Here is a 20122-nt window from a genome sequence, read left to right on the forward strand (position 1 = left end):
CACGTGAAGAAGAAAACACACATACACACACACACACACCTGTGTGACCTTTGGCACATCACCTAACTCATTGGACCTCTGTTTTCCTCACCTCTAACAAGAGATCTAGAAGCCCTCCATGGTTCCTACCAGCCACATGCATTTACAATCTTATGAGCAACTGTTCACCATAGTAAGATAAAAATATGCCTAGAAATTTGCAACAAGACCTGTTTTATTTCTTTATCTTTTATTTGGAATGATGAGGAAAAAGGCTACAGTTTCGTTCTGTAAGGATAGTTTGTCATCTCTCGTGATTTTCATTGTCTTGCATGGATTTTTTTTTTATCATTTTACTTTTTAGCCGCTGAAAAATGAATTTAGCCACAAAGAAAACATGGTCTTTTATGAAGTACATATTACTTTATTAAAATAAAAGTAGACTTCATGCATTCTTGTTGAGCTAGTTTTAGCTACTCAAGCAATTCACAATAAAAGTCAGGATGTGTCATGAGTTTGTTTCAGTCACCATTTTCCTTATGTTCACTCTCTTATTCCTCCAGGTAATTCTTGGCTTCACAGGGTTATTTTCCTGGACCAAGTTAACTTCCTTCTATGGAATATTCAAAGATTCAAATAAATGTTCTTCTCTAGAGTAAGAGCTCTCTCTTTTTTTCCTCTCCCCTTCTTCCCTCTCCTCTCTTTTTTGAGGATCTGTGTTTGTAACTTCTATGTCATTGTCCCCATGTCAGAACTTTGTTGGTTGGCAAAGGTGAAAATCCCATATTGAGCCTTGATCTTGAACATTTATTTTTGTGCTTCATCTTCTTTGACTGTCTTTCCTCTTATCACTGCTTATAAAACATTACCACAGTTTGTCCTTAGCCTGACCCTACCTCTGTTGAAATCCTTTTTAAGCCTTAATTATATCCTGTTTTGACTTTTTCAGTTTCTTCTTCAGCAGTCTTCCACTCCCTAATTTCTTGGCTATACTGAAAATTTCAACTAGATCACTGGGGTGGATCCTTTGTGTACAGGAAACAAAATGTCATAACCATAACATTTATCTCTGTCTTTCACTTCCATTTTAATGGAGATACAGAGATACCTTAATCTGCTGTTCCTTATCTGTGTTATTTTAAAAAAAAGTCGAAACTCACTGCTTTCCAAAACTCTACCTTCGTTTTCTGTTTCCCTTTTCATTTCTGTTCTACTTTTTTTTCAGGTTTTAGGAAGAATAGACAGCAGATTGATCTTTTAACTATCCTTGAACTAGTTTATTTAGAACTGAATGATCCAGGAAAATATTGGAAAGAATTACAGCAGGGGTTTGCAGACTTCTGACTTCCCTTGGTCATCCCATAGCGCGTCCTTCACAAGTGTTCCAGGGCAGAGTTTCCCTTCAGTGGGGAGCTTACTGTTCCGCACAATATCCCACAGCACAGCCGGAGATATGAACCACAGGAACAATGCACTGTTGCAACAACCACGGAGTAGATCTTTGAACCTATAAACGCTTAAAAAAAATTTAATATCAATCTCAAGGAATGTAGTTGGAAAGAACAAAAGCTCAAAATGTTATGTCCAAAACCTATTAAAATGACAACTCATGACCAGGGATATTATGAGTAAAATGAGTTAACAGTGTTTATGAAATGTCACACTATAAAGTATATTTCAGTTAGCTTTTCACTTCATAACTAAAGCCTAGGGGACAGGTTATTTGGTTACCTAGTTAGTAAGTTAATTTTTCCATTCCTCTTGAATACTATCTTGGCTACTCTGACCATTTAGAAATTCAAGAACAACATGCAATAGTAAAAAGCATTCTAGGCATCTGTCTGCAAAAACAAACATCAAGCAATCTAAGGAGCAAACAACAAAACCCCACCCAGACAGAGAGAATATGAATGTAAACTTGAACCCCACTCAGCTCAGCAAGTCCTGAAGCCATGTCAGTCTTCTTGCTGTCCCTGTGAGAACTCATACCCAGATCACGCCTCCTCTCCCTATCTTGCTCATTCCTGGCCTCCTCCAAAGCAGGTGTTCAAGAGGGAAGAGCATTTTTGGCCTGGGCATCAGGAAGTGAGGAGAAGTCTGTTGACCTAAGAGTCATCACATCATTCACATCCGTTTTTCTGATCAACTACACAGTTGGGTGTAATATTCTTCTCTCTCCTCCCTGCACTAAGTCACACCCTGATTTCAGCACTCAGCCTTTTGTTATGTTGTCCACGAGGAGAGGCTCCCATGAGTTGGATCCCTGCTGTCGCCTTCTTGTTTTCCTCTTTCTCCTTTATTTGAGATCACACCTACGGTTAACTGATGAATGTGATCTAAAACATGAACATATTTTATCGAATCTTGTCACAGCCTAGTTCAACTAAGAAGGATCAGTGAAATACTGGGAAGAGTGCTGTCTCTTTATTCTCAAAGGCTGTAATAACAGCCCATTTTTCTCCTGCCAACTGACACTATTCTGAAAATGTTTGTACCTATTTCCACAGGAAGACAACATATTTTGTTACTGATCTTACTGAAAATATTCGATATGTTCTTAAATGTAGCATTGGCCCTTTTGTGCAAATTAATGCACAATAACATTTATCATTTCAAACTGCAAAGTAAAATGGAGCAGAAGGCCATACGAATCTTAGAAAAATCATTTGGCTGTGGTTTTATTGTCACGCGAACCAAAATTTGAGATTTTGCAGTTCATTCCCCTAAGATCACCCACTCATCGGCAACAGCCCTGGCAGGCGGCCATCCTGCCTTCCACACTGCCCTTCTTAATTCAACTGTGAAGTGCCGACCTTGAAAGAGAGATTTTCTAGGCGTTGGGCAGAGCCACAATTCCCTTTCTGTTTGCAGACTTCCAACGACTTGGAGCCCCATGTCTTCGAAAGGACACGATGTGCTATTATGTTGACTGAGACTTGTTTTTAGTTTCCTTTGTTTTATTAATGCTAATATAATTTCTGAGGGTTGCTAAATGTTTTTTAATGCTAATAAGATAAAGGAGCAGTATATTGTGCACATTTTAAAAATATGTGCTTCATGTAGGCCTTACTGATGATGATGGGATACAACAGGATTCTTAGTATACATAGTCCTAGAGAGATTTTCAGAAGCATTTTCACTCAGGTTAGTCAGATGTTGCTGGAAATTCTTTAAAAGCCTTTAAAGATTAAGACTGACTGTTAAGCCAGAACTCTGATTCAGGACTTTCCCTTAAGATTGAGACGGTCGGCTAAATTAAAACCAAGTGGGGAACTCTACCCATAAGAGAATGACAGGAAGATTTTGGAGAAGGAGATTGGAGGGACTCATCAGGGTTCACTCAGGTAAATTGCCATATGCTCTCTAGTTATCATAGAATTCTGCTATTACAGAGACTGGGTGGCAGCTGGAAAATAATGAAGTCTTAAAGTTCAAGGCACGTTTTCTTCCAAACAGAGGAGGAGATGGCAGGCAAGGGGAAAGGGGAAGGAAAACAGAACACCATCACTTCAGGCAGGCTTTCTGCCCGGTTATTTTGTTTTCCGTGTTTTTTCCGTGTATGATAATCTTTACCATTCAAAGCTGTTTTTCTGTCTTCGACACAAACACATAATGCCCCGTAACGTTCAGAGGCAGGACATGTGTCAAAGTGATCAGCAAATATCTGCTCAAATAGTTTTATTCTAAGAGAACTTCAAGATAACCATGATGTAGATTACAGACCCCTTGAAAAATAGGGTCTTTGCATTCTTCATTTAAAAAAGCAAGGAGCTAATAACCGGAGAAACAGAAATTGTCTAATTTTAAACAGAAACTTTAGAGCTATTCATTTGATGAGTTTGTGTAGTATTTCAGGAACCCAGGCTTCTGTTCTCTTCCTGTTTCAGAGGGGAAAACTGTTACATCTTTATGCTTTGTTATCTCGACACAGGCACGTGACTTGAATGCAGTGCTATTTAGATGAGCATCGGAGAATGGTCTATAAATTACCACAAAGTTGTTTAGGCAATTACCAGAAATCTTGGGGGATTATAAAGCTTGGCGTAGCAACTTCACATTTAGTATAGAATAGAATTAATTAAATAAAGCCCATAGTTTCTTCTTTTCCTGCTGGGTACATAGAATGCACTGAGCGCCATCTGCTGGTCATTTGTTTTTCAAAACTTTATTTTATTGGCAAAACTAGTCATTTGAAATTGAGTCTAGGTATTTATACACGAATATATATACTATATAGAGAGAAAGCAAAGAAAATCAAAGTTTAACCTTGTTCTATAATTATACTCTTTCAAATAAAAGTGTTAATATAGACTGTTATATAATAATTCTAAAATTTGCTTTAGAATAGGGATCCAGTAAGTTTTCAAATTAAAGAATAAGTTGAAATTCCACATTTTAGAATACATCGTGACAACAGCTTTAGGTAGAAAAAGATTAATAACTATTAAAGTTTTCGGTTTTCCTAAACTCAAATCATGACATAAAAAAGTCCATTTGGTGTAACCCGACCCCCACAAAACGATGACAGCAAAACCACTCGCATTTGTGCATATTTGGAAGCAATTAACCAGTATGGAAGTTTAATATTAGCCATCTTCAGATATTAAATATTAAATGATCATTTTGGTTAATTTTCAAAAAAATCATTTTAAGTCAACATATTCAAATGTGTTTACTCTTGTTCCATATCTTATTTACTCATTTGAAAAATCTCCATAAGAAAAGAATTTCAAAGTCTGGAAAAGGTAGGTTAATGAGGAAAACATAGTACTTCCAGAAAGAATTTTATCTGGCACACAGTGTCTATGAAGATTCTTAGGATATTTTAAATCTATGCAAAACTTTTGTCCTATTTTTTATGTATCTGAAATTCAAAGAACATGGTAACATCCAGTTTTTGCCTGCATTTCATTGAAGAAGATTAGAGCTCATTGTTCCCCAATGTTTTCTTCTCCAGACCACGTACAATAAGAAGCAGTTATGTGACCATTAGCAGTTAATAATTGCAGTTATTATTACTTCTGATGTATTTAACATTAGATTTTAAGGAAAAATAAATGCATAAGGGAAAGCCCTTAAGAAAATAAAAAGAACCTTTAATTTATGTTATAATAAGCTAACTTGACAAAATTGTTGTCCCAGAACAATTGTTTATGTTTTTCATAATATGTGGTCAGTCTATAGTCTCCTTCGCTATAATTTCTGAGCTCTTAAGGAAGATAACATGTTCTCTGCAAAAGGAATAACTTGAAAAAGGAACATGCTCTGAGCAGCAAAGGAATATGAGAAAAGTGATATGTAAATAGATATCTTAATTTCACCATCGGGGCAGCACATACATTTAATACTATGAGAGTGTTTTTAAAATAGTGTATTTTGTGAAGATAAAATTAGGATAAATATACTGAAAACAGTAAATTTTGTGAAGGCATAGAGTGATGTTGGCTATTGAGAAAGAAGTTTCCAGAAAAGCAAAATGCCAAGGGATCTAACCTCTTTGCCTAGTTTCTTCCTTCTGTGGATGCATCTGGTGAGGACCCAAGGGGCAGGATTTCTTCTAGCAATGGGGAGTTTCTGACCATTGATTGAACCTACTGAGGTTGAAACCTATTCTCTGAAAGGAGACTTTAGTCAGAGGATCATTATGCTTGGAGGGAAAAGAAAATGGAAGCCATGTCCAGCTAGACACAAGTCCATCCCAGCTATTGGGCACTTCCACTCCACAGTTTTGCCTGTTTCAAGAGACTCGCCAGCCCCAAACATCCCTCTATAGGCATCTACACTTTTAAACTGACTCCTTGGAGAAGTTCAGTGAGCCTCTTAGGAAAAAAAAGAAGAAGAAGAAAAGAAATGGACAAGGTAAAAAAGAAATAGAGAAGTTCATTTCCAGCCTGGCGCGCAGGGCTTTTTAGCAGGATACTGCAATGGGTATTTCACAGAGCAGCAGAAGGAGGAAAGACAAATTAAAAGCAGCCTCCTGTGATGAACTTGTATAATTTATTCCTCTGCAGAGCAGCAGGCACTGTATTGCATTTTTTCCTCCCCTCTTCTTTTCCCTTTCACCTAATTTCTGAACATTCTTAGGCTAAGCAAGATGGGAAAATTAAGCACACCCAGTGCTGGGGTCATAATGAAAGTGTGGAATGCACGCAAATTATTCATAAGCTTGTGACTCATGTATTTTGGTGGAGATTTCCTCCCTTCTCCTCCTGATTGCTGATGAAGAATGGTATTTTAATAGGCAGATGGTAAAGACAATTATAGTTACGGGCTCAGCTGGGAGTTACTTCAGTTTATTGCAAATTATTAGTTGATAAACGCTTTTGTTTACAATTAGACTCTAAAGCATCTTTGTGATCAGTTTATCAGACACAGGCAAAATTTTGATAGCTCACCTTTGGGGTGTAATGTCTCCTCTTGGCTGGTCATTTAAAATCATGATAACCAAGCAGCCAGACAGTCAAATGGGCTACTTGAGTGTGTCATTACAGGCTTCTGCGGAGCCCTAATGCAGCACACCTGAGAAGTACTGAACCTCAGAAATGCCGAAAAGACACACGAGCATGCCTTTTCTGTTTAAGATCCCATGCCCTTACATACAAGCATCTCAGGACCTCCAACACATCAGGTCAGAAGGCATAATCTTGCTAGTTTGTTTTTCTGAGCAGCTCTGAATACTTTTTTATTCATGGGGCAACACTTTCTGCACTATACTTCAGTGGAAATTTCAAATTGACAACAATGACACCGTTTACTTTTCTGGAAAGGATTTTGGGTGCTTTGTAGAAGGGAAAGGAAATGATCTCAATAGGAGATTTTTTTTTTATAGGAAAAATGTTGTATGGATGGAATACAAGCTGGAACCAGAAGACCTGATGGGGATCTGACAAGCTTTGGCCACTGATGCTCTCAGAGAATTGGAGAACTTGGGTCACATGCTGGTTTAACCAGCTGTCTTTGATTTCCTTGCCTGTAAAATGGGATGATAGTATTTCCTATATGTCACACAGCTGATTTCTTTAGATTAATGAGGGTTTTTCATGTTTCTTTGTTTCTAAATTCTACTCAAACCTGCTTTATCTGTTGATTAATGCCAAAGAATGAAGAATATAGTATTTAAAATGACACATTCACAGATGCTACATTATGCTCATTTCCAAAATACTTGCAGAAAGAAGCCACTGCAGTTTAGTATATTTACAGTATATCATGATAAGCTTTTCTAGTTTTTTGCACACAGTTTATGTCTTAGGGTGTTTAAAGAAGTATACTAGAAAGGAATCCCTTGACCATAAGACTATTCATAATCCATGTTTATCTACTCTAAGAAAAGTAGGTTTTGTTTGCTTAGCCAAAGCAAAGATATTTAGGTATTTATCACTTATAATAGCTCTAAAAGTCATTTTAGTTTGTAACTACTGACTGTTAGTTTCTGTGTTTCTATTACTCTGTATTTGAGGACATTTTATTGAGCTAATAGAGAACTAACTACTGAAGTCAGAGAAGCCAGATTTCATAACTGGTATTAGTTATTATTCTCTAAAATATTGGCATAATACAGTAAGATTTTTAGAAATATGATGTCAGCTGATATATTTTTAAATATATACAACATAAAAACAGAATCTTTCTTTTCTTCATCTTAAAAAAGTATATTTATTCATTTATCTCCCTGCCTCATCTTCTTTTTCATTTCCTTCTAATTCTGTCTCAGTTCCTCCATTAAGATTCTAAAATCATCAGAATAGAATAAAATTCATTTAAATTGACCATATGGTTTAGTAAAGTTCATTTGGCATAAGGTTGCTTAAAAACATTTGGGAGAAAACCAAGATGTAGTTTTTTATCCTAACTTCAGCATTGAACATGCAGTACTCAGTTCCCAATTTTACACTCCTTGAGCAGTTAAATGAACTATTGACATCAGAGGGAAGGCTGCCTACAGAAGAGTTAAAGAATGAAAGCCTTGTTATCTGAAATTGTAAATTGTGTTTTAACATAAGAGCATAAAAAGTTTCATTTTGTTTTCTATAATCAAGTTAATGAAGGATAAATAGCGCATTTGGCAAGTAGTCCTGTCATGTTGTCCATCCCTTTTGATTGAAAAAGGCAAAGCAAAAAATCTGTCCTCTCCTCTGGCTCAGATACCAAAAGCAGACTCCAGAGTTGCTGGTCAAGTCTGACTTTTTTTCCTGCTCCTAGGAACTGTTAGGATGTTCTATAAAAAGATGTCAGACGTGCCAGCCTGGAAGAGTTGAATGCCCCAAAATGCCCACGTTGCCTAGATGGTAAATATGTTACAGATTATTGAAAAACAAGAAAGACACTTCAAAACGCTTTGATTTATTGCTGTGTATTGTACTGATCTTTATCAATTATTCTTACTCTAGTTTATTCAAAAACTGTTGTAAACTATGAGTTGGCATGTTGCTGCATGCAGAAAAGAGGCATTAATCAACTCTAAATAAACAACAGATCTATCTAACAACTATGAAGTAGTTAATATATTTTTAAGCAATTTTATTATAGAAATAAGGTCTAAAAAGAGTAGTGCTTAATTATCTGGACTTCTCTGTGCTGGGCTTCCTTTTGATTGTATTAATGAAGCAGCTGGCCCATTGTTTCCCTTTAATTCCTCTATTGTTTTAAGAATATGTCACAGCTCTTTATTCTTTTATCAGGTGCTGTGCAGGAGGATCCACACAATACCTCATATTCCTACTGTATTTGCCAGTGCACAAAGAAACCTCCAAAACGGTTTTCAAAGAAGGGCACACATAATTTATAAGTCCTATTCCTTGCACTACTCCACTGTCAAGAATTTCAACAGTATTGGATTTGAATTCATTATAAAATTTGTTTTAAACAATGTGGCTACATATAGATATATGTGCCGTGTTAAAGTCTAAACCCTGAGATCTAGACAGTAGCATGTAATGTTGAAATGAGGCCGTTATTTAGCTTTTAGAGAATTATTCTGACCGAGTGCTTCCCAGTTATGAAAAAAGTAAACTTCATTAGAGGCATCATATTGGGTTTTCAAATTATTTAGAATTAAAGAAAAATGAATGACCAAACAAATAAATAGCCCTTCCCCACCCATTTCCTTCACCTCCAGAAACATTGTGTGTTTGTGTGTACAGAGGCACCTACGTGTTAACTGGCATATTTATTCCCCTAGAGAAAGGTTTAGTTTACTTGGATGTGCCTAAAATTCTCATAGCTTATTCCATAGACTAATATATAATCTTTATTAACTATACTTTGGTCATCAATTGGCCATCTTTTTTTTTGGTTATGGGCAGGCACTGGGAATTGAACCTGGGTCTCCGGCATGGCAGGCAAAAATTCTGCCTGCTGAGCCACCAGTGCACTGCCCCAATTGGCCATCTTTTTGCATCATGTTTGTGAAGGCGAAAGACTTACATTAACACAAAAATGTCATATACTATGTATCTTAAGAAACCAAATATGCCATAGCAATTTAGAATATCATATAACATTTCTGTGCCAGAGCTGTTTGGAAATGGTGGCTCATTTATATATAATTACATTTCCCCAAAATTTCTATGAAAACTACAAAAAAATTATCCAAAAGTAGTAAAAATTATCCAAAAGTAGTAAAATAATCAAATTTACACAGACTTCCTCTTTTCATTCATGCAGGTTTTTTTTCTTTGTTGCTTTTCCCCTTGTCAAATGCCTGCATTTTTGGTGGTAGTTTTGTTGATTTTTTTCCCTGAAGTTCCCAGTCTAATAGAGAGAAATGATATGTAATGATTAAATGCTGTGTAGTAAAAGTTACTAGTTTCAACTTTTAAAATAAGCTTAGAAAAGCCATTAGAATATTATTTTGTAAACCAGCTATTTAATTTTGTATTTCTAGGGAGTGTGGGGGGTTATTTGGGAGATTTTTGTAGCTTAAAATGAAGTTTCATACAGCTATCCCTGTCTATTTGCATGAGGTTCCTTATCCTTCTACATATTGAGGCAGAGTAATTTAATTGGCTCAATTTACTATTTATTTATATGCAAAGTTTAGGTCTGTATCTTGATGAGCCTGGACATAGTTGTGCTTGAGGTTTACAGCTTCACATTGCATTTCCTTATTTTTACAAAGCAGGCATCTACCAATCACGCAGATAAATTAGAAAGAAACATGTGTAGACATAACACATGGGAAATATTTTTTAGTGTGCTATGTAATCATTAACCTGATTTTTACCATTGTAAGAAGCCATGAACTGCAGATAACATGGACAGAGTTAAATGCTTTTATACTGGATACATTTTGCTTATACAGAACTCTGTAGGTATGGTCGAACAATATAATTGAAGCTTTGTCAGCTCTGTAACCTAGCAACAGATAATACTGTTAGGTTACTGAATTGCTCCTGGTTGACAAGTAGGGAGTATTTTTGTGTTTATCATGTTTGCTAATGATGGGATCCTTTCCAAAAGGCTTGTCTTAATCTTAATTAGAGTTTATCAGCAGAGGTCTGCATGACATTGTGCAGACACTGATTTCATAAATAATAAAAAGCACAAGTGAAAAATTTGGCAGGATGGAGAGATAGTTAAGGCCACTGCTTCTAGAAAGAGGAGTGTGAATTTCCAGAATATAATCATGTTTGAACTGTGATTTTCTTCTTTATTTTCAAAACTTGTAGTACACGTCACTGCGGTTTTGACAGCAATTATGAGAAAAATTTATAAGCTTCCTGTTAGAAACCATATCTGTTTGTCAAGAAGCTTGACCATAAACATTACTTAGAACAGCAACTACATGATTTTTCAAGAACATCAAGGCCTTAGTAGTTATTTCTTTCTATGGAAACTTGTCGTTTGTCTTTTGTTTTGTGGAGTGGGGTGTAGGTGTGGAAACTAGAGAGAGTGACTGTTTGCAGCATAAGAGGCAGACAGAGAGAATCCTAAAATAACCTTTCCATTCGGTGGAAGCAAGGAAGGTATCAGATAGCTACTTCAGTGCCTGATGCCATTTGATAAAGATTTCATGCACAAGCAATAGGAATGTGATTTTTTGCTCTGGTTTGCACAATATGATATTTCTGCGGTTTGGGGGATGCAATATTATTGATCATTCCTAATCATAAGTTTCATAGTTTTGAAATAATAAGGTATTAAACATTGTAAAATCAAATAATATTTTAAAATTTAGTAAGTTCCTTCTTGGCTTATTTAGCTGAAAGATGATATTGTCATTACATCCTTTCTTTACCTTTTCATTCTTCATTCCTCTTGATATTTGAAGAATGTGGCAAAGGGGAAATTCAAAACTATTTTCAGATGTCTGAGTTTCCAGTTTTCTGAGCTTCAAAATGGACAGCTCTCTACTGAATTGCCTGAACATGTCTGTGAAACATTTGCTCACCAAGGGGCTTTTGTGTTCATAGACCCTGTTTTAGTTTCCTAGCTGATAAAACAAATGCCATTCAGTGGGATATCTTAACCAATGAGGATTTGTTGGCTCATGGTTTTGAGGCCAGGAGATGTCCAAAATTGAGGCATCAGGGAGGCATGCTTTCTCCCAGAAGAATGTGGCATTCTGGGGCTGGCTAATGGAATCCTTTGTCCTTGGCTTTACTGTCATGTGGCAATGCACATAGCAGCATCTTCTTTTTCTTCCGGGCTCTGTTGTCTTCCAGCATCTGGCTGCTCCTTGTGGCTTCTCTGTATTTGACTCTGACTCTTCTTTTAAAGGGCTCCAGTAATCCAGATTAAAGCCTAGCCTAATTCAATTGGGCCACCCCTTAACTGAAATAACCCCTTGAAGAGATCTTATTTATAATGGATCCAGACACATAGCATGGGGACCAAGAACATGTTCAAACTGGGATACACAAATGAATCTACCACGGATCCTCACTCTTTCTACTCTCTAAAAACTATTCCCCTTTGCCCATGATTCTTAACCCTAGAGGCACATTAAACCCTCTGGAGGGCTTCTAAAAAATTACTGATGACTGAATGCTCTTCCAGAGAGTTTAATTTAATATATCTGGGGTAGGGCTCAGAAAACAGTGTTAATTAAAAGCTGGCTATGTGAATCTATTGTATAGTCAAAATTGTCAGCTATGGTTATGTAGAGTTTTGATGTCCCTTTTAGTGCCCAGATGAACTTGCACTTTAAATAGGAAACATGATAAATGCTACATTTTTATTTCATATTAGAAATTAGTTTATTATATGTAATGTGCTTACAGAATTACCTGGCACACAGCAAGTATTTTGTAAATGTTAGCTGTTATTATTATTTATTAGCTAAGTTAGAAGATAACCTGTGGTCACTTCCACATCACAAATATAGACACACTTCTCCAGCTTCTAGCTATGTATTTAGCAGCTCTGTCTCATCACTGTATAATCTATTTGACACTGTTTTATAAGGTGAACCACCTTTTACTGCTTCAGAGAAATAACTTTGCTAATTATTCAAATTGAGTCATCAATGTAAGGTGCAATAGTAGTTATACAGTGAACACCAGATGGTGCTGTGGCTTGAACACCTGGTTTACAGAATCCAGAGCCAAGCAGTGTTTTTCAAGTCCCACCTCCTTTATTTTTTTCCAGTTCCCCTCTAGCTGTGTGACCTTCAACCTCTTAATTACACTTCTAGCCTCATTATCTCACAGTAAAATGAGAATAAATAAAAGCCACCTGTATTAGTTAGGGTTCTCTAGAGAAACAGAATCAACAGGAAGTATTTGCAGATATAAATTTATAAAAGTATCTCATGTGACTAAGGGAATGCAGAATCCAAAATCCGCAGGGCAGGCTGTGAAGCTGACGATTCTGATGGAGGGTCTGGATGAACTCCACAGGAGAGGCTCACCAGCTGAAGCAAGAAGGGAGCCTGTCTCTTCTGAATCCTCCTTAAAAGGCTTCCATTGATTAGATTAAGCATCACTCATTGCAGAAGACACTCCCCTTGGCTGATTACAAATGGAATCAGCTGTGGATATAGCTGTGATCATGATTTAATTCTATGAAATGTCCTCAAAGCAACAGGCAGGCTGCATTTGCCCACAGGTACCACCACCTGGCCAAGTTGACACATGAACCTGACCATGACAGTCCACCCCTTGTCAACTTGGGAGCTATACTCATCACCTTAAACCATACCTAATTTCTAAATAGAAAACAATAAAAGACACATTTTTTTCTCACCTAACAATGCTCAACTGTCCTGCATATAACCAGAGATGCATTAAATCTCTCCAGGATGGGGTGCAATTCCTTGGATAATATTCATTCTTAAACTTGATATCTTACAATTTAAATAGTACAACATGAACAAAACAGCATTACAGTCCTTGTTTCTATAACTGATCATGTGGTCTTAGTTCATATTTATCACTACCTTCTTCCACTACCCATTCCATGTTCCCTTTACCTCAGCAAGCACTTCAGCTGGTCATGGTTCTTTGCCTGGTGGGGTGACCCAAACCTTCATTCCTGAAGTTTCAGAGCCATTGGTAGTCCTGCCTGGATTGGGTTGTTGCAATTTTCCATTGATTTTAATCACAGGGCATGGTAGTACTAAAAGATGCCTTAGGGGATCCCCTATATTCCAGGAAAACTCTTCTTTATCTCCATTGTGTAGTTGTAGTCCTGTTTCCCTCTGATAGTCAGGGTCAATCACCCCAGCCAGTAATGTAATTCCCTTCTTGGCTTGTTGATCCAGGGGCATGAGTAGCCCAAAGTGACCAGGTGGCAGTCTTAGGTTCCAGTTCAATGGAATCATTGTTGTTTCTCCTGGTGGAAGCACTCCCCCTTTTGGAACTAAAACCCGTAGAACAGCAGTGCTCAGGGTCACAGGGGCAGGAATAAAAAATTTTCCTAGTAGATCACTAGGGATAATAGTGAGTGGTGCCACTCCCATTTCCACCCCATGGATCCTGGCTGTAGGAGAAACAGTACCATATAGCGGATGCTGATTCAGAGTATACATAGCTTCCTGGAGAACACTACTCCAGCCCTTCATGGTATTGCCACCTAGTTGGCACTGTAATTGAGTTTTCAAAAGGCCATTCCACTTTCTATCAATCTAGCTGCTTCTGGATGATGGGGAACATGGTAAGACCAGAGAATTCCATGAGCATGCCCATTCCTGCACTTCATTTGCTGTGAAGTGTGTTCCCTGATCAGAAGTAATGCTATGTGGAATACCATGATGATGGATAAGGCACTCTGTAAGCCCACGGATGGTTGTTTTGGCAGAAGCATTGCATGCAGGAAAGCAAACTCATATCCAGAGTATGTGTCTATTCCAGTTAAAACAAATCACTTCCCCTTCCATGAAGGGAGTGGTCCAGTGTAATCAACCTGCCACCATGTAGCCGGCTGGTCACCTTGGGGAATGGTGCCAAATCAGGACTGAGTGTAGGACTCTGCTGTTGGAAGATTGGGCATTCAGCATTGGCTGTAGCCAGGTCAGCCTCGGTGAGTGGAAGTCCATGTTGCTGAGCCCATGCATAACCTCCATCCCTACCACCATGACCACTTTGTTCATGAGCCCATTGGGCAATGACAGGAGTTGCTGGGGAAAGAGGCTGACTGGTATCCACAGAATGGATCATCTTATTCATTTGATTATTAAAACCTTCCTTTGCTGAAGTCACCCTTGGTGCACCTTCACATGGAACACAAATATCTTCATGTTTTTAGCCCACTCAGAACTGTCTATCCACATACTTCTTCCCCAGATCTCTTTGTCACCAATTTTCCAATTATGATCTTTCCAAGTCCCTGACCATCCAGCCAAACCATTAGCAACAGCCCATGAGTCCATATACAAACACACCTCTGGCCAGTTCTCCTTCCAGGCAAAATGAACAACCAGGTGCACTGCTCAAAGTTCTGCCCACTGGGAGGATTTCCCCTCGCCACTGTCCTGGAAAGGGGTTGTAGTGCTGCAGCTGTCCACTTTCGAGTGGTACCTGCTTATTGTGCTGAACCGTCTGTAAACCAGGCCCGAATTTTCTCTTTCCCAGTCAATTCACTTTAAGGAACTCCCTAAGAGGCCATAGCTCTGGTCTGGGAAAGAGAAGGTAATGTAGCAGGAGTGGAGACAATAGGCATTTTGTAACTTACTTCCTCATGTAACTTACTTGTGCCTTCAGGAGCTGCTCAGGCCCTATCTTGTGTATACCATTTCCATTTTATGATGGACTGCTGCAGCACACACCCACCTTTATGGCTTGGTGGGTCAGACAACACTCAGCTCATGATAGGCAACTCAGGTCTTATGGTAAATTGGTGGTCCAAGGTTAAGTGTTTGGTCTCTACTAAGGCCCAGTAGCAGGCCAAAAGCTGTTTCTCAAAAGGAGAGTAGTTATCTGCAGCAGATGGGAAGGCTTTGCTCCAAAATCCTAAGGTTCTGCATTGTGATTCTCCTATAGGAGCCTGCCAAAAGCTCCAGAAAGCATCTCTTTTGCCACTAACATTTCCAGCACCATTGGATCTGCTGGATCATATAGTCCAGGTGGCAGAGCAGCTTGTACAGCAGCCTGGACCTGTCGCAGAGCCTCCTCTTGTTCAGGTCCCCACTCAAAATTAGCAGCTTTTCTGGTCACTTGATAAATGGGCTGGAGTATCACACCCAAATGAAGAATATGTTGTTGCCAAAATCCTTAGAGACTAATTAGGCGTTGTGCCTCTTTTTTGGTCATAGGAGAGGCCAGATGCAGCAATTTATCCTTCACCTTAGAAGGGATATCTCAACATGCCCCCACACCACTGGACAGCTAGAAATTTCACTAAAGTGGAATGCCCTTGTGTTTTTGTTGGATTTATCTCCCATCCTCTGACAGGCAAATGCCTTACCAGTTAAGTCTAGAGTAGTTGCTACTTCTTGCTCCCTAGGTCCAATCAACATGATATCATCAATATAATGGAGCAGAGTGATGTCTTGTGGGAGGGAGAAACGATCAAGGTCCCTGTGGACAAGATTATGACATAGAGCTGGAGAGTTGATATACCCCTGAGGTAGAACAGTGAAAGTATATTGCTGACCTTGCCAGCTGAAAGCAAACAGTTTCTGTGGTCCTTACTAAAAGCTATTGAGAAAAAAGCATTTGCCAGATCAGTAGCTGCATACCAGGTACCAGGGGATGTATTAATTTGCTCAAGCAATAATACCACATCTGGAACAGCAGCAGCAATTCAAGTTACCACCTGGTTGAGCTTACGATAATCCACTGTCATCCTCCAAGAACGATCTGCTTTCTACACAGGCCAAATAGGACAGCTGAATGGGGATGTGGTGGAAATCACCACCCCTGCATCCTTCAAGTCCATAAGAGTGGCAGTAATCTCTGCAATCCCTCCAGGAATCCAGTATTGCTTCTGATTTACTATTTTGCTAGGTAGGGGCAGTTCTAGTGGCTTCCACTTGGCTTTTCCCACCATAATAGCCCTCACTCCACAAGTTGGAAAGCCAATATGGGGATTCTGCCAGTTGCTCCATATGTCGATTCCAATTATGCATTCTGGAACTGGGGAAATAACTACAGAATGGGTTTGGGGCCCCACTGGACCCACTGTAAGATGGACCTGAGCTAAAACTCCATCAATCACCTGACCTCCATAAGCCCTCACTCTGACTGGTGGACCAGAGTGACGTTTTGGGTCCCCTGGAATTAATGTCACTTCCAAACCAGGGTCCAATAATCCCCGAAATATCTGATCATTTCCTTTTCCCCAATGCACAATTACCCTGGTAAAAGGCTGACGGTCTCCTTGAAGGCTTGGTTTCTTGGGAGAAATAGATAAGATAATGCTGCATGACACTTAGTACAGTGCGGGTACATAGCCCATAATTACTAAATAAATGTGTGATTATTGCTATTATTATCACATTGCTCATAGAAGCATATAAAGTTGTTCATAATTAAATGATGATAATTTAGATGGTAACTAGTCATGGCAGATTGAATTATGTACTTGGGAAAATGGTAGATGAAGAACTACCTTCATCTGTAAGATGAAGAACTACCTTCATCTTAATCCATTCCTATGGGTGTGAACCCATTGTAAATAAGATTGTTTCAAAGCATTAGTCCAGTTAAATTGCAGCCAACTGATCCAGGTTGGACTTTAATCCAGGTTACTGGAATCCTTTATAGTCAGAGTGAAATTCAGACAGGAAAAAAAAAGCCATGTGAAAGAGCAGAAATTGGAAGTTAACAGAACCCAGAAGAGAAAGAAGACCCCACCGTGTGTACTGCCATGTCACAGAAAAGCCAAGAACTAAGGATCATGGGGAGCCAGCCCAAGAACACCACAGTCGTTATGGGAAAAGGCATTACCTTGCTGATGCCTCAATTTTGGACTTCTCCTGGCCTCAAAACAGTGAGCCAATAAATTCCCATTGTTTAAGCCAGCCCATTTTATGGGTGTTTTTGCATCTGGGAAACTAAACCACTAAGGTCTAAGGTCATCATTTATGTGATGTAGGTAAAACAATTTTCCAAGAACACACAGTAACTAAAATCAAGTCAAGAGTAGAATCAAAGTTCCTTGCCCACCAGTGGAGATCATCTTTACACCAGGAAGAAGAAAAATTTCAGCGTTTTCAGGTGCCAGCAATGCTTTACTATGAGCATATATTCCTTTAATGCAAGATTATTTGCCCCTGAGTAGCTATGCAAAGAAAGCAGTAAGAGACCAATTAATCATGTACTATTTTGCCATATGTGTGCCTAAACACCTTTACATAATTCTTTCTTTCATATTAAATATGTCTTTAGTATGGATTAATATGTTGAATATTCAGTTGTTTTAAATCTGGGACATCATAACCATACATGAAAGCCTCAGAAAACATCCACTGAAATTCCTTAAGTTACATATCCAGAGAGGCTTGACAGAAACAATGCAGCAAACTCCACTGACACTTGAAACGAAGGGTGACACTCACATCAACAGAGTGACCAGGAGCTAAATCACTCAAAATGTTCAGATCAACACAGTCATCCAAAATTCACTTAAATGAAACTAATGTGGCCAAATAAAGGAAGCTCCATCTAAGTAGCAACTTTTTGCCACTGAAATGGCCATGATAACAGTTTGTTAAATAGCTTCACTAGGAAAATGGGAAGCGGGGAGACCTTGCACTTTTTAAAAATCATCTCATACTGAAAGCTTTATAAAAATAGTACTTCTATCCTTTGCTGTGACTCAAAAGTTTGGTATCCAAGCATTCTAGGTTCACAATGGATGTTTCTAAATTAAAAAAAAAAACGGTGCTCTTATTTTAAAGCCAAATATACTGCTCTGTGGTTTGATTCACCAATTAGTGCAAGACAACAAAATAGCTCAGTATCAGCATAACATACCATTTTCATGCACCTAGTTTGCTTATCAAGATGAATGCTTCCAGACAATTTTAACTGCCAGTGTAAACTAGAGTTGGCCATGTTTCCCTGCCTCTAAGAACTGTAGCATAGGAAACTGGTTCTCCTGCCTCCTCAGCCCCAGTACATTAAACTATTTCTATTTCTGATTGGTAAGGAAACAGTATGTGATCCACAAATTGATGCAGCCTTAGTCTTCTTTTCTGAAATGAGTTAGTACAACATAGATACATCTGCTTACTGAATTCATAAATTTATCTTTTCATGGTGCTGAAATTTCTTTCCTCTTGGATTTAAAACAGTGAGAAATGAAAATAGCACCAACTCAACAAAAGGTTAATGGTTAATGATTAAATGGCACTTCCTATATGCCGGGTGCTGTTTGAAGTTTTCTTATGTATTAGCTCATTTAATCCTTTTAACAACACTTTGAGGCTGGTATTGTTATAATCATCCCCATTTGCAAGGCTGAGGAAAGTGATATAGGGGGCAAATTCAAAGTGCATAGTCAGTAAATTGCAGAGCCAAGATTTGCACTTAGTCTGGTTCCACTGTCCACAACCTTAATCACCACACTATAGTCCCAATGAATGAGGTTATATCCTCCACTAGCAATTATTTTTAGAATGTTTTATTTGAATCTGTCGTTGAAACTACTTTACAATAGTTGGCTTATCTCTCCCTAAAGATGACTCCCTTAAGTTGAATACCCTAAATTCCCTCCCTGAAAAATGTTTCAAAGTGCCAATGCTTGATTTTCATGGTGCCATTCTCTTGGTTTCCATCTAACTTTCCCCAAATATATGTTCTCTATGGCTTTTAATGATCTCATTCCATCTGCCCATATCTTACGAAGATTGAGATTCTGCCGAGTTTTTTCCTCAAAACTGTTCCTGCACAACCTATCATGTTCTGATGATTTCCAAATTATAATTTTTTTGTAGCTTGAATGTCTTCTCCATGTTCCACCTACTTCCTACTTTGAGATAACTCAAACTTAACATTTTCAAAAAAGAATCGCATACATACAACACACTCATGGCCCACTTGGGCTTTGGGATTGGACAGAGAGAAGTCCACATCGTGATTTTGCTACTTACCCCTTGTGTGGCTTTGGGCAAGTTAGTTAACCTCTCCAAACTTCCATTTTCTCAATTCTAAAATGAGGAAATATTACCTACCTCATAGAATTGTTGAGAAGATTAAAATAGATGAAGTACATAAACCACCTTGCCTACCTGGTCCAAAGAAAGTGCTAATTGATTCCAGCTGTTGTCTGTGATTACTAGGCCAGCATTACTGCCTAGTCAAATGACATCATAGTCAGCTAGTTTCTCAAGCCAAAGACCTTCTGCGTCATCCTCAATAGCCTCTTCTCTCTCACTCATCCTCTTCCAGCCATGTCTTTCAAGCTGGTTCTTTTCGCCATTACAATTTGACTTCTCACAATCTGCTAGTACAGCAGATTCCAAATGACCCCCTTCCTCCCTTCCCCTTGCAGCACTTCTTACCCCTTTAATTTAGACATTACTCTGAGATCTGTATTCTAGGGGGAAAATGTCCATTTTAAGAGTTTGTTCATTCTTTCACTCAAATAATATACACCAAGTACACAGCATGAGTCAGGCTGGTTTTAGTTTACATTCAAAACCATTGTATCCTGTTCTAAACTTGCTTTTGCAGACTTTTAACTAGTAATGGCAGATAAATGTTTAAAAACAAGTTCTGGGGTAGGAGGGGGAGATCAGAGGGAAAGGGATTATGGG

General features: G+C 38.4%; 1 protein-coding gene and 1 long non-coding RNA gene across 11 annotated transcripts in view; one reads left to right on the forward strand and one right to left on the reverse strand.

Moving 5' to 3' along the window:
• The window catches only part of ZFPM2 (zinc finger protein, FOG family member 2), a 476528-nt gene that overhangs the window by 445139 nt on the left and 11267 nt on the right, over window positions 1–20122 (forward strand). The gene's annotated exons all lie outside the window — the stretch shown is intronic.
• On the reverse strand, window positions 1229–19635 carry LOC143688946 (uncharacterized). 2 transcript variants are annotated; one of them, XR_013178398.1, is made up of 2 exons: window positions 19538–19635; window positions 1229–1486 (listed from the first exon to the last, which is right to left on the reverse strand). It is a non-coding gene; the product is annotated as an uncharacterized LOC143688946 (long non-coding RNA). The 2 variants fall into 2 exon arrangements; XR_013178397.1 differs by having other exon boundaries at window positions 1229–1495.

The sequence above is a fragment of the Tamandua tetradactyla genome, chromosome 6, assembly GCF_023851605.1.
Source record: "Tamandua tetradactyla isolate mTamTet1 chromosome 6, mTamTet1.pri, whole genome shotgun sequence".
NCBI lineage: Eukaryota > Metazoa > Chordata > Mammalia > Pilosa > Myrmecophagidae > Tamandua > Tamandua tetradactyla.